The sequence below is a fragment of the Rana temporaria genome, chromosome 2 (assembly GCF_905171775.1).
Source record: "Rana temporaria chromosome 2, aRanTem1.1, whole genome shotgun sequence".
Taxonomy (NCBI): domain Eukaryota; kingdom Metazoa; phylum Chordata; class Amphibia; order Anura; family Ranidae; genus Rana; species Rana temporaria.
This window is the reverse complement of record NC_053490.1, coordinates 260,906,769-260,919,839: the sequence shown is the minus strand read 5'-3', so window position 1 is coordinate 260,919,839 and position 13,071 is coordinate 260,906,769. Positions and strand designations below refer to the sequence as shown.

Here is a 13,071-nt window from a genome sequence, read left to right as displayed (position 1 = left end):
TAGAGCACTGCTGCCTCCAACAGCTAGTCTCACAAGATTTTTTTTCCTTTCTGGAGAGAAAGTTGCAATGCGAGCTTCTCCCTGCTTCTGTTCTTTTCATTCTGTAGACCTATGTTTTCAGCACCTCTCCTGCTGCTTTTTAATTCCTGCCCCACTTTTTAATTCCTGCCCTATTAGATCACCAATCCAGGAGCAAACTCTGATATGAGGAAGCAGTCAAAGTCCCATTGGACGAAATGCGCCAATTTTTCATGCTTGCTACTGCGCCCAATTTTATGTGATCACTTTTATCTGTACACACCGAATGGTGTTCTGTACTTTTAATTAATTTTTATTAAATTTTTGTCATTTTTGACCTACGCCATGTGGAGGCTTCTCTTTTCCTCTTTTGTTTCCAAATATTTTATATATGGGCATCTGAAGCCCACTCCTATGCATTTCTGGGATTTTCAGTACAGCTAGCTACCTAGCATGCACTTCCCGGATCTCGCGTATGTGCAGTAATGACACTGAGTGAGTGAGTGAGTGAGTAACTTATATAGCGCTACAAATGCGAACTGAATCGCCTCAAGGCGCTTGGCATCAATTTTCCTTCTGTTTAACCCTCAGAATAGGTGGGTCTTGAGTTTTTTTCTGAAGGCAGGTGATCAATTTCCGTTTGGATATTAGTTGGTAATGCATTCCACAGTCGAGTTCCTTGGACTGCAAATCGACGTTCTCCCTTGGTCTTGTACCGAGCTTTGGGGATTTGTATTCATTTTTGGTTAGTTGATCGAAGAACTTAATTGGGGTTTTCCCACTTAAATATAGGGGCCCGCTTCCGTGTACACATTTGTGCATCAGGCATAAGGCCTTGAATGTGACTCGGTCCTTTATGGGCAGCCAATGGAGGGATCTCAGGGACGGGGTGATTGGTTCCCAGGGATTTTTCCCTGTTACCAGTCGTGCCGCCGTGTTTTGGACGACTTGGAGATGGGCAAGCTGGTACTGCATGGGCCGCGTTGTTGATAACAAGTTGCCATAACAGGATGGTCGAATACCCCTGGGATTGATGACGCTGAGTCCACAGGATAGCCTAATGATATAATCTAGGTAAAAACTATATCCTAAAAAAAAGGTACTTTCTAATAATAATAAAAAAATGATAATATCCATTTATTAATGCACTACAGGTGGGCATTGTGATGGGGATAACTTTAAAAAAATGGTTGAAAATCCACTTTAAATTCAGCCTTATTTATTTTAGTAGCGTAAAACACACAATTATGTTAGAATATTGTGGCAAACTACAAGAATACAATTTCTTGAAAGCCTTTCCAAACCTAGTGAAGGCAAGCACTGGCAGCAAGACTGACTAATTAACATTGCAGTATGTGTGACTAAACTGATAGACAGCTGAGTTAATTCTAATGTCACATCTGATCCAGCCAGATAAAGAAAGTGACATACTTTAGGAACATGTTTTTAAAGATTCGTAGACAGCACCTTGTGGACACACTGACATAGATATTCTGAATAACTGTAAAACAGTAATAGAGTTTGTTTTTTAGTTTGTTTTTTAGATGTCACTTCATATTTTCCATGTGTCTATACAGGGGGAAATAATTAGTGTGCATAATCTATAGTGCTGTCCACATAGGTCTTGTCCTACTATGCAACCTGTAATACAGGAAGACTAGAGAATCCAATATAAAAGTTATTTTCCAGCATACATTAAAATTCACTGTTATTTCCATTTCTTTCATGTAGTAATGCACTAGGGTATAGTTCATAGATAACTAAACCCTAGTTCACTTTTTAATTTGTTGGTACAGATTAATATACCGTATTTATAGGCGTATAACACGCACTTTTCCCCCTTAAAATCAGGGGGAAATCGTGGGTGCGTGTTATACGCCGATCCCTGATGTCTGAGGGAAGAGGAGTGAGCGCCGCTGAATTACATAGAGCCGTGATCTTCTTCCTGTGTATCCGGCGCTCCGTCACGCACAGCCACGCCTCCTGGCCCTGCATTGGACTACTGTACTGTCTATCAAATGAGCAGGGGCAGGAGGCTTGGCTGTGAGTGACGGAGCGCCGGGTACACAGGAAGGAGATTTCGGCTCTATGTAATTCAGTGGTGCTCTCGCTCCCCCTGTTCCCTCGGTGACAACAGAGATGATCTAACATTGAAAGGTAAAAACTGCAGATTGGTACTGAACAGGCAGAGCATTTTGATAAATGTATAGGCTGCAGAGAGGCACTAATCAAACTGCATTGAAGATCAATGCTGCAGATGAGCACAGATCAGGCTGCACTGAAGCTGCAGATGGACACAGATCTGGCTGCATTGAGGCTGCAGATGGGCACAGATCAGGCTGCATTGAGGCTGCAGATGGGCACAGATCTGGCTGCATTGAGGCTGCAGATGGGCACAGATCAGGCTGCATTGATGCTCAGATACCATTATTTTGCTTCTAAGTGGTTCATTTAAAAAAAAAAAAAAATTTAATTGGGGTGCGTGTTATTCGTTTGGTGCCCGGGCACCCTTAATGGATGGACCTCCCCTGGTGCACTAGATATGGTATGTTTTGGTACTCTTGGTGCCTTATATAGTCCATTCAAATAAATGTATTGCCTTAATGTAACGCACTTTAAAGCACAGAATAATGTGCATTTATGCGTATGCCCTAATCCAAACTACAAGTGCATTTTCAAGTGCAGTCGCTGTAGATCTGAGAGGGACATGCAAGGAAAATGAAAAACAGCATTTTTGCTTGCACATGGTTGGATAATAAAATCAGCAGAGCGTCCCCTCATTTCAGAGCTTCCCCTCAGATCTACAGCGATCTACAGTGACTGCACTTACAAGTACACTTGTAGTGCACAGTGGATTTTCTTTTAGCAAATCAACTTCAGTATTCCTAGCATGACATTGCTAATCAACATTTAAAGAGACTGATCAGAGAAGGAATTCTCATTTAAGACTGCATTGTATTCTAGAAAGTTAAATGCAATTATTAGGCACCACGTGGACAGCCATGACAGAGTAAAAAAATATATAATAATTTAGAATAAAGTCCACAAAATTATGACTGAATTACACATGTTCCTATTGGATCACAGTGCTACACCACTGGTAGTTGGAAAAATAAAATAGTAATGATAATAAAGATACAAGGAAAGCTATGATCTCAACATGCACTTTCATTTTATAACAACAGCACTGTAATAACGATACAAACAATGGTTACTATTGACAATCTGCTTTCTTGTGAGTGCTGCCTGTCTGCTAGCCATCTCTTTCCACAGCTTTCTGGATTCTCAGCATGGATCCCCAGCTTCTCATCTGTGAAATGTGTGACACAGCAGTGACTACTCACAGGGCATAGGAAATACATGTTACAGAATTCATGGAAGTAAATGTGTGGGGATCTTCAAGTAAGTTTACAAACTTCAAAATAGTTTGGAGTTATAGGAGTAGGCTGGAAATAACTGACATACAATGTGGAAATTAATATGATATTTTACATTTTTACCATGGAGACACGTTAAGCACCCAATTAATTATACAGTAGGTTGCCTTATTAACCACTTGCCTACTGTGCACATACACCCCCTTCCTGCCCAGACGAGATTTTAGCTTCCGGCACTGCGTCGCTTTAACTGACAATTGCGCGGTCGTGCGACGTGGATTTTCCAAACAAAATTGACGTCCTTTTTTCCCCACAAATAGAGCTTTCTTTTGGGGGTATTTGATCGCCTATGCGGTTTTTATTTTTCGGGCTATAAACAAAAAAAAAGCGTCAATCTTGAAAAAAAAACACAACATTTTTTACTTTTTGCTATAATAAATATCCCATTTTAAAAAAAAAATATATATTTTTTTTCTCAGTTTAGGCCGATACGTATTATTCTACATATTTTTGGTAAAAAAAAAAAAAAAAATCGCAATAACCTGGTTTGCGCAAAAGTTATATTGCCTACAAAATAGGGGACATAATGATTTTTTTTTTTTTTACTAGTAATGGCAGTGATCTGCGTTTTTTTCGGGACTGCGACATTATAGCGGACACATCGGACACTTTTGACACATTTTTGGGACCATTCACATTTATACAGTGAACAGTGCTATAAATATGCATTGATTACTGTATAAATGTGACTGGCAGGGAAGGGGTTAACCACTAGGGGGCGGGGAAGGGGTTAAATGTGTATCCTGGGTGTGTTCTAACTGTAGGGGGGTGACTGGGGGAGGTGACAGATCTGTGTCCCTATGTACAAGAGACACAGATCGGTCTCCTCTCTCCCTGACAGGACGTGGAGCTCCGTGTTTACACACAGAGCTCCACATCCCTGCTCAGTTACTGGGCAATCGCGGGCACGTGCACTGTGTTCCCAGTGACGCGACGGGTGCGCGCGCGCCCCCTAGAGGCTTTAAATGACAGGACATCATATGACGTCCTGTCAGAACAATAGAGCATTCCGCCCGCCGTCATTTGACGGCGGACGGGTGTCAAGTGGTTAAAGGTAATTTCTCCATTTCATAGGTCTATAGATACATACATTTTAGTTTCCTTATAAACTGGAAGCAAACTCAGCTTATAGTCTAGTTTATAGCTGCTTTAAGCCATCTATCCTAAAGGAAATCGATATGCACAAATGAGAAGATGAAATGCCCACCTAATTTAACTGAAACCTAACCATTCATACAAAAGGCAGGAAATTACGATAATACAAATCTGCTAAAGAAGCATATTGGTGATTTAGCAAGCAATACAAATGCAGAGTTAGCTCCAGACTCAGTATCTTTTCTAGCTCTGTATTTTAAACACAATGTAAAAGAAACATCAAAGGCTGGCTCTTGTTTGAGAATATACCTATGTTGATGCTAAACATGTGTAGCCTCCCTGGCGGTGTGATTATGTCAGATTTTTGAATCTCAAAGTAGTACATTGTTTTGCATGGAAATTTGGCGTTTTATATTGTAGGCCTGTAATTCTTAGGCCCCATACACACCATAGAATCTATCCGCAGATAAATCCCATGAAATGGGTTTCTGCGGATAGATTCTATGGTGTGTACACTCCATCGGATATTTATCCGCGGATAAATCTCCCCTGGGATGGATTTCCAGCAGATGGATATTTGCTGACATGCTCAACAAATCCATCTGCTGGAATCCATTCCAACGGATGGATCCGCTCGTCTGTACAGACTTACCGGATCCATTCGTCCAAAGGGATTCCCCGCACGCGTCGTAATGATTTGACGCATGCGTGGAATTCCTTATATGACAGCGTCGCGCCCGTCGCCGCGTCATAATAGCGGCGACGGCGCGACACGTCATCGGCAGAGGATTTCAGCGCGGATTTCAATGCGATGGTGTGTACACGCCATCGCATAGAAATCTTCTGAAATCCTCGAGAGGATTTATCCGCGGATACGGTCCGCTGGACCGTATCTACGGATAAATCCTCTCGTGTGTATGGGGCCTAAGGAATAACTCACTTAAATCTGTCCAAACAAGAGTCTAGTAGACATCCCAGGTATGATAAAGTTTGAAACAGAAAATCATAAATTATAATAAATAACTATAAATAATTATAAAAAATAATAACATAATAATAATAAATACATTTCCCCAGGATTCACTATTGCTCAATTCTGCAAGTGTTCTTATTTACTATCGCTATTTTCTAGCTGGTCTAAAACTACTTTTTGGTTGCCATGGACAATCTCAAGTTTCCAGGCAGAAAGAACAGTATATAAAATATAAAACTGCAGGCAGGGTACTGGACAAAGCACTAGGGACAAAAGGGAGGTGCAATGATTTAATACAGTAATGTAATCTGGGCTCTGCCCCCATGCATTGCTACGCTTGCTGGGAACAGAGCACAGAACACACGGATGATCCGGCGATGACTCATCGGTGGGACATCGCAGGATCCTGGCGACAAGGTAAATATACTGCACCAGGATTCTGCAATGCATTCTCGAGTGTGGCTGGGGGTTACCGCTAATGGTACTGAAATGTCACATGCGGGATTACCGCCAGCAGGGTTAAATTCACTTAGGGCTTTTTTACAGTAGTGGCCAGGGATAGCAGTAAAAACAGGTGGCTCGGCTAGAGTTTTACTGCCCCCTGACTGCACATCAAGATTCTAACATTACAGCCTGACATGGCTGTACATATTCCGTGGGCGTGATGCTATGCTTCGCAGCCATGGCAATTTTAACTTGGGCTACAGAATCTGACAGGCGGCAGGCAGTACATTTGGCTCACAGTTTCAGAGCAGCCCCGCTAAGTGAAATTTTCTTTGGCAAATTAAAAAAGTATAAAGACAACCCTAACAAAACAGGCAGCAGTAATGCCTCCTGAATGTCTGTCGACTGCTGCTGTACCATCCAGAAAGCTTACCACCTGTCTAAAAGAGCCCTTGCTGTTAAATGATGCATTACCACTAAAGGAAGTCTGCTACAAGTGCCCACTATTCCCTTAGTACAATAACACTTTCTAAGGTTAGCCTTGAACTTTCCTCCTGCTAGTCTAAGATCATGCCCCCGTGTTCTTGAGCTCAGCTTCAACTTGAGAAATACTGACATCCACAGCCTTATTCAAACTCTTAATTTATTAAAATGATTCCATCATTCCCCCCTTTCCCTCGAAATTGTACACATTAATTTTTTACAGTCTTTCCAATATATTTTATCCCCCAGACTTTTCACCATTTTCCAATCTTTTTCTAATTGTTTAACACATATAAAGGCATTGGAGCATCTAAGTACTATCTGCGATATTAAAAACTGCAGCATGTATCAGTCATCTGCGCTGCCAGCTTTGTACTGGACTTGTCATCTCCAAAAGTCGACTGGTACCCATACAAACCCATACTGTTTCAAGCTCCCTGCATGTAGCTGCCAATGACACTAAAGTAGTAAGCCCAGCATTCTGCAGTATCCCACCTACAGTAAGGTGAGTACCACCTGTGAGCACACACTTTGAAAACACTGCCCAAGATTATCTACCAGCAGACAAATCCGTGGAAGATCCTTCTGATTTTCTGTAACACTACTAAGATGGCTATGAATAACTCTCTATGTTCTCAGCACATAGCCACCTTTAATGTTAAGTATAGAATAATAAACTTTAAAGCTTCTAAAATACAGCTTTAAAATGATTCCAGAGCATATGCAATACATCCTACATACCTGTATGTTGTGCACGACCCTACATGAGTTTGATATGTTCTGAGTTTAGTGGACTTCGTTTTTCAAACTGGTAATGGTCACTTATCTCCCAAGACTAAAAACAGGCTTTGTAAATAATGAGGCTATTTATACAGAATGTAGGAATTTATGGTACAGTAATTGCAAATGATTGGCCAATTGCAACTGTTCATGATAGAAATGTCTGTCACCTGTACTGCAAGTCACATGAAGTCACATGCACTTCAATGGAAAGTAGGTTGGCATCTCCTGTATTGGTGTTAATTTGGTCTGATTCTAAATTCCCAGAATGTGCATCTTCTTCAAGGAGCTTTTATGTTTTTTACATGGGTATTTTCACATCCTAATGAATTACCATAAAAAAACTAAAATAATATTTTACAAAAAATAATAACCAGGACTAGCACCTGAATACTGTATATGTTTAAGAAAGATCCGTGAATCAGATATCTACATTTCATGTTAAATAGAGAAAATCCACGGGGGCTAAAAAAAAGTAGGTGTAACTGCAGGATATGGCAGAAGAGATTCCAAGCACGTCATTACCTAAATTATTTATGCACTGCATAAAAGTTTTATAATTTCGGGAAATCATATGTGAACATTAAATTGTACATGTACTATGTCTATAAATAATTCCCTTATTAAAAGGACATTTTAAAATAGAACTTCACCTAAAAAAAGAAACAAAATGCGAACATTCAGGATTTTTATTGCAGAAGAGACATGCTATAAGTATGTCTCTTCTGCAATAATGTTACTTACTTGCCTGTCCTCGCTGTATACTGAGCTGCTCATGCTCAGTGTAAGAATATCGGCAAAGAGGAGATGACAAGACCCCTGTGCATATGTGGGACCGATGTTATTGTGACCCAGCTAATGAAAACAGATGGAGAACGATATGCGAAAAGCCGTTGGGTTGTGCATATCGTTGGGTTGCCATAGGTTACATCAAATGTTCCCTTGCGCAAATGCCAATTTACTAAACAAATCATTAACCTTAGCTGGTGGTCAGTTTAAATACCCAGATAGGTTGCATTGTATCCATCGCACTCCCTACAGTCTCACTCACAGTTTGTGTAGGGTGTTGTAGTGATTTAGTGGATGGCACCACCATGCAATCATAGGAAAATAAGGATTTTCACCAGCAGACCTTGCTAAAGTAAAACTATTGTCCATTTTTCACATGAACAACAGGAATCATAGGTCAATGTTTTGGGAACTCGCAGGGTTCCTTTTTTGTTTAGTAAATTGTAATATGAGCAGCTATGGGGTTTATGGATAAAAAGTGTGCCAACAAGAAAAAATGTTGTTAACCAATCGACTTACATTTGTCATTGTTTTGCAGTTCCGAGTTTTCAACTTGAAACTTCAAAACAATGACAAATATACGTTTACTTGGTGGAGGAGGGAAACAAGAAATGTTCTTTTTAGAAGGCTATTCTTGCATAGAAACCTTATTATGTGTTTACAGTAAAATATACAGTTACATGCAGAGGTCTAAAATTAACCTTCTTTGTAGGTAATGTTTTTAGGTTCCATAAGAGACTATGGGGTTGATTTACCAAAGGAAAATCTCCTCTGCACTACAAGTGCCCTTGGAAGTGCAGTCGCTGTAGATCTGAGGGTAAGATCTAAAATGAGGGGAGGCTCTGTTGATTTTATCATCCAATCACATGCAGGCAAAAATGCTGCTTTTTATTTTCCTTGCATGTCCCCCTCAGATCTACAGAGACTGCACTTGGAAGTACACAGTTAATTTGCCTTTAGTAAATAACCCCCTATGCCATAAGCAGAATATAGACATTGAGTTGATTTTTCTTTTTCGTTCAACCAGCAGGTTGAATGAAAAAAGCTCACCGATCCCTGCATCCACAGGTATTTTTTCCACTTTGCTATTGTATTCTGACTGCGGGAACTCCCCTCTGCCCCCCCCCCCATCATAATACACCATTGGCTGCAAGCACTCATCAAATGCTGGTTTTCCAGCATCACTGTTTGACAGAAGCCAGCTGTTGTGAAATTTGTGTGGTTTCTGTGGCCTTTTAGTATGTGTATAGCCAGCTTTACTGTCGGAGTAATGGCAGATAGTTGGAGGTCTGGGACATATGATAGATCAATCTCTGTCCTGACTTGTAATCACAACATAACCAAAATATAATCAGATTACTTGTTTTCTGTTGCTCTGTAATCTGGTTTAATTTGCTCTTTGGTACTCATTTTAAATTACACTGTGAGTGGCAACAACATCGGAATAAAGTAATTAATTTTGCTTAAAATATACAGCAGAGTATCTTTAGTCACAGACCACAGATATTGTGTGAAGAAAAGGTCATAAGTTGCAATACAGACGTAAAAAAAAATTCTAATTGGGTCTTTATTTTGCATTGCAGAATATTTCAAAATGAATTTGAGAATATGTCTTGTCAATTTGGCTTCAGATAAGTGTTTTCCAAAATGCAATGTGTTAAGGCACTTTCCAAATTACCTTGCAGAGATGAAGGAAGTTGCAATTTTACAATGACTTTCTTGTTAGTTCATGTTTTCTCGGTTGGGTTCTTCATATTCTTCAAAAAACCTAAGGATATAAAAAGGAAATAGCTTAAAACATATTTTAAACGGTGTAAAATTTAAATCACTGAAGAAGTGCTCACAAAACAAACAAAAAAAAAAGGAACGAGTATAATTTGTGGTCCCTATCTGTATCTGTTTGGTATTACCAAACAGGTTTTAGTCAGTAAAACAAAATATTTTATTTTTTTAATATTCAAGACTCTTTATGTAATTTTTAGACACAACTAGCCATCATTATATTTTGCAATGGACACAACTGTATGCTGTTGAATGCAAATGTTTACAGTAATGACATCCCACATTCGGTACTGTTGCTTCTGTGCTTAATAATGCCCAATTCACTAGAGTGTTATGCCGCATACACACGTTCGGTCAAACCGGTGAGAACGATCTGATGGACTGTTTTCATCAGACCAAACCAATCGTGTGTAGGCCTCATCGGTTATTTATCCATCGGTTAAAAAAATTCAATCTTGTTTTAAATTTAACCGATGGATACCTAACCGATAGAAAAAAAACGATTGTTTGTAGGCACGTCCATCGGTTAAAAATCCACGCATGCTCAGAATCAAGTCGTCGCATGCTTGGAAGCATTGAACTTATTTTCAGCACGTCATTGTGTTTTACATCACTGCGTTCTGATACGATCGTTTTTTTAACTGAAGGTGTGTAGGCACGACTGACCATCAGTAAGCTTCATCGGTAAACCAATGGAAAAATCCATCAGACCGCTTTCATCGGATGGACCGATCGTGTGTACGCGGCATTAGAGTTATTTTAATTCTGTTCCTTTTACCTCACAATCATTTTCTTACCAAAACAATCACCCTTTATAAAAAAAACTATTACATAGGTGTGGAATTGGTATTTCTTTGCATAAAATAGATATTTAACCATCACCTTCATCATAGAGCTTAACCATATACACCAGTCTAGAAGTAAAGATCCTTGGGGGTGGGATCAGACAGCTTTACCCTGCACACACTGTTAGTTTCAATGCAGAACTGCTGCTATAACCAGCCCTGCTTGTATTCTTGCAGCGTGTGCAGGCTGTATATGCTGCATGGATACGTTTGTCATCACACATCTTATTCACCTTTTAAATGGTAGACTGTAGCTACCTTCTGTCTCTCTCACATCCTAAGTTTTATTTAAAGCTACAGCTATAAATAATAATAATCTGTGAAGTACCCTTGCTGTTTTTTTTTTATTTACAGACACTACAAAAAGGAATAATAACACAAGAAAGAATATTGCATAGGAATAATGCAATTGACTCATGCAAAATATACCTTTTGTAAACTATGAATAATCTTCAATTGGCATTTTAATATACAGCCCATGGTGATAAAATTACCCTATGCATTACTGTTTAATGAATTTGCCTTATAAAATTGTAAAGTCTATACATTTAGCACTGTTGGGCATCTGGTGTGTTGCCGTACCTTAACTGCTTCAATACAGGGCACTTTCACCCCCTTCCTGCCCAGGCCGATTTTCAGCTTTTAGTGCTGTCACACTTTGAATGACAATTGCGCAATCATGCAACGCGGTACCCAAACTACATTTTCATATTTTTTTGTGACAGATATAGCTTTCTTTTGGTGGTATTTAATCACCACTGGGATTTTTTTTTCTTATGCCGCGTACACAAGATCGATTTTCGGCATGAAAAAAACCGACGTTTTTCGGCATGTAGAAAAACAAAGTTTTTTCAAACTTCATCATTAAAACGACGTTGCCCACACACCATAGTTTTTAAAAAAATGCTCTAGCAAAGCGCGGTGAGGTACAACACGTACGACGGCACTATAAAGGGGAAGTTCCATGTGGATGACGCCACCCTTGGGGCTGCTTTAGCTGATTCCGTGTTAGTAAAAGACGATTCACGCTTTTCTGTCTGTTACAGCGTGATGAATGTGCTTACTCCATTATGAACGCTAGTTTTACCAGAACAAGCGCTCTCTTCTCATAACTTGCTTCTGAGCATGCGCGGGCTTTTAACGTCGTTTTAGCCCACACACGATCATTTTTTACAACCCGAAAAATGACATTGTTTAAAACGTTGTTAAAAAATGCAGCATGTTCGAAAAAAAAAATTGTAGTTTTTCAGAAGTCGAAAAATTATGTGAAGCCCACACACGATCATTTAAAATGACATTTTTTTTAAAACAACGTTTTTTTCATGCCGAAAAATGATCGTGTGTACGCGGCATTAGTCCCTGTTATAAAATTTTGTAAATAAGTAATTTTTCTCCTGATTGATGTGCGATGATGAGGCTGCACTGATGAACACTGATAAACTGCACTGATGGGCACTGATAAGGAGGCACTAATATGCAGCACTGATAGGAACTGATAGGTGGCACTGATGAGCACTGATAGGTGGCACTGATGGCACTGTTAGGTGGCACGGATAGGCAGCACTATTGGACACTGATTCACGGCAATGATGGACAGCACTGATGAGCAGGCACTGATGGGCACTAAAAGGCAGCATTGACTGGCATCACCGACATTTTCTTATTTAAATGTGGTCAGTTGTGATTGGATCACAAGGGTAAAGAGTCTCGTCATCAGCTATTTACTGGGTTTGGTGATGCGCCAAGTCCCAAGGACACAGCGCGCCGATGATCGCCGTGCCGTGCACCCCCGTGTGTGTGCAAGCACAGCTAGAGTGGGATGACGTCATATGACGTTGTCCCAGAACAATAGAGCTGCCGCCTGCCCGTCATTTCACAATACGGTGGGCAGGAGGTGGTCAAAGGAGCTGCTTCCAAGTAAGCCTGTGCTCAAGTATTTCATTGCCGTATATATATATGCCCCAGTTTGGAGTTTAGATAGTTTAGAGTTAGGGACCGCACATAACAGAGATGCCTTAATTCAGCATAGGGCGTAAACATGTTTTTGTTATTCCTGTTTTTTTACTGCATTCCAGTTGTCAAGTGATCTCTAATTGTGCATTACCTTCAGCGTTAATATTATACAGTATACCAGAACACATTTAGAAAACATAGACAAACAGTAGTGAGAAATGAGCTGGCAAGCATCCTAGATCCTGTTCATCATTACCAGCATGTTATATGTGTCTTAGGTTGTCAGAATCTAAAAATGAGTTCAGCAGGCTGCTATCTAATCTCACAAAGTTTGCAATGTTCTCCTTCAATCTATTTAAACTTGTATGGCAGTAGTATATTGATGACAGAGGGAACACTAAAGCTTTTCTAAATGCCTTGTCTACTTTGACTGATTCCTGATTTCTCCACTGAGCTTTGCAGAGATAAGGGG

The 13,071-nt window shown here is 40.0% G+C and overlaps 1 protein-coding gene across 1 annotated transcript in view; it reads right to left on the bottom strand.

The window, feature by feature from the left end:
- SRRM3 (serine/arginine repetitive matrix 3) overlaps positions 1–13,071 on the bottom strand; it is a 511,539-nt gene that overhangs the window by 312,687 nt on the left and 185,781 nt on the right. Inside the window, exon 2 of the mRNA XM_040336859.1 lies at positions 9,698–9,787. The gene's annotated coding sequence lies outside the window, so the exon portion shown is untranslated. The remainder of the gene's footprint in view (positions 1–9,697; positions 9,788–13,071) is intronic.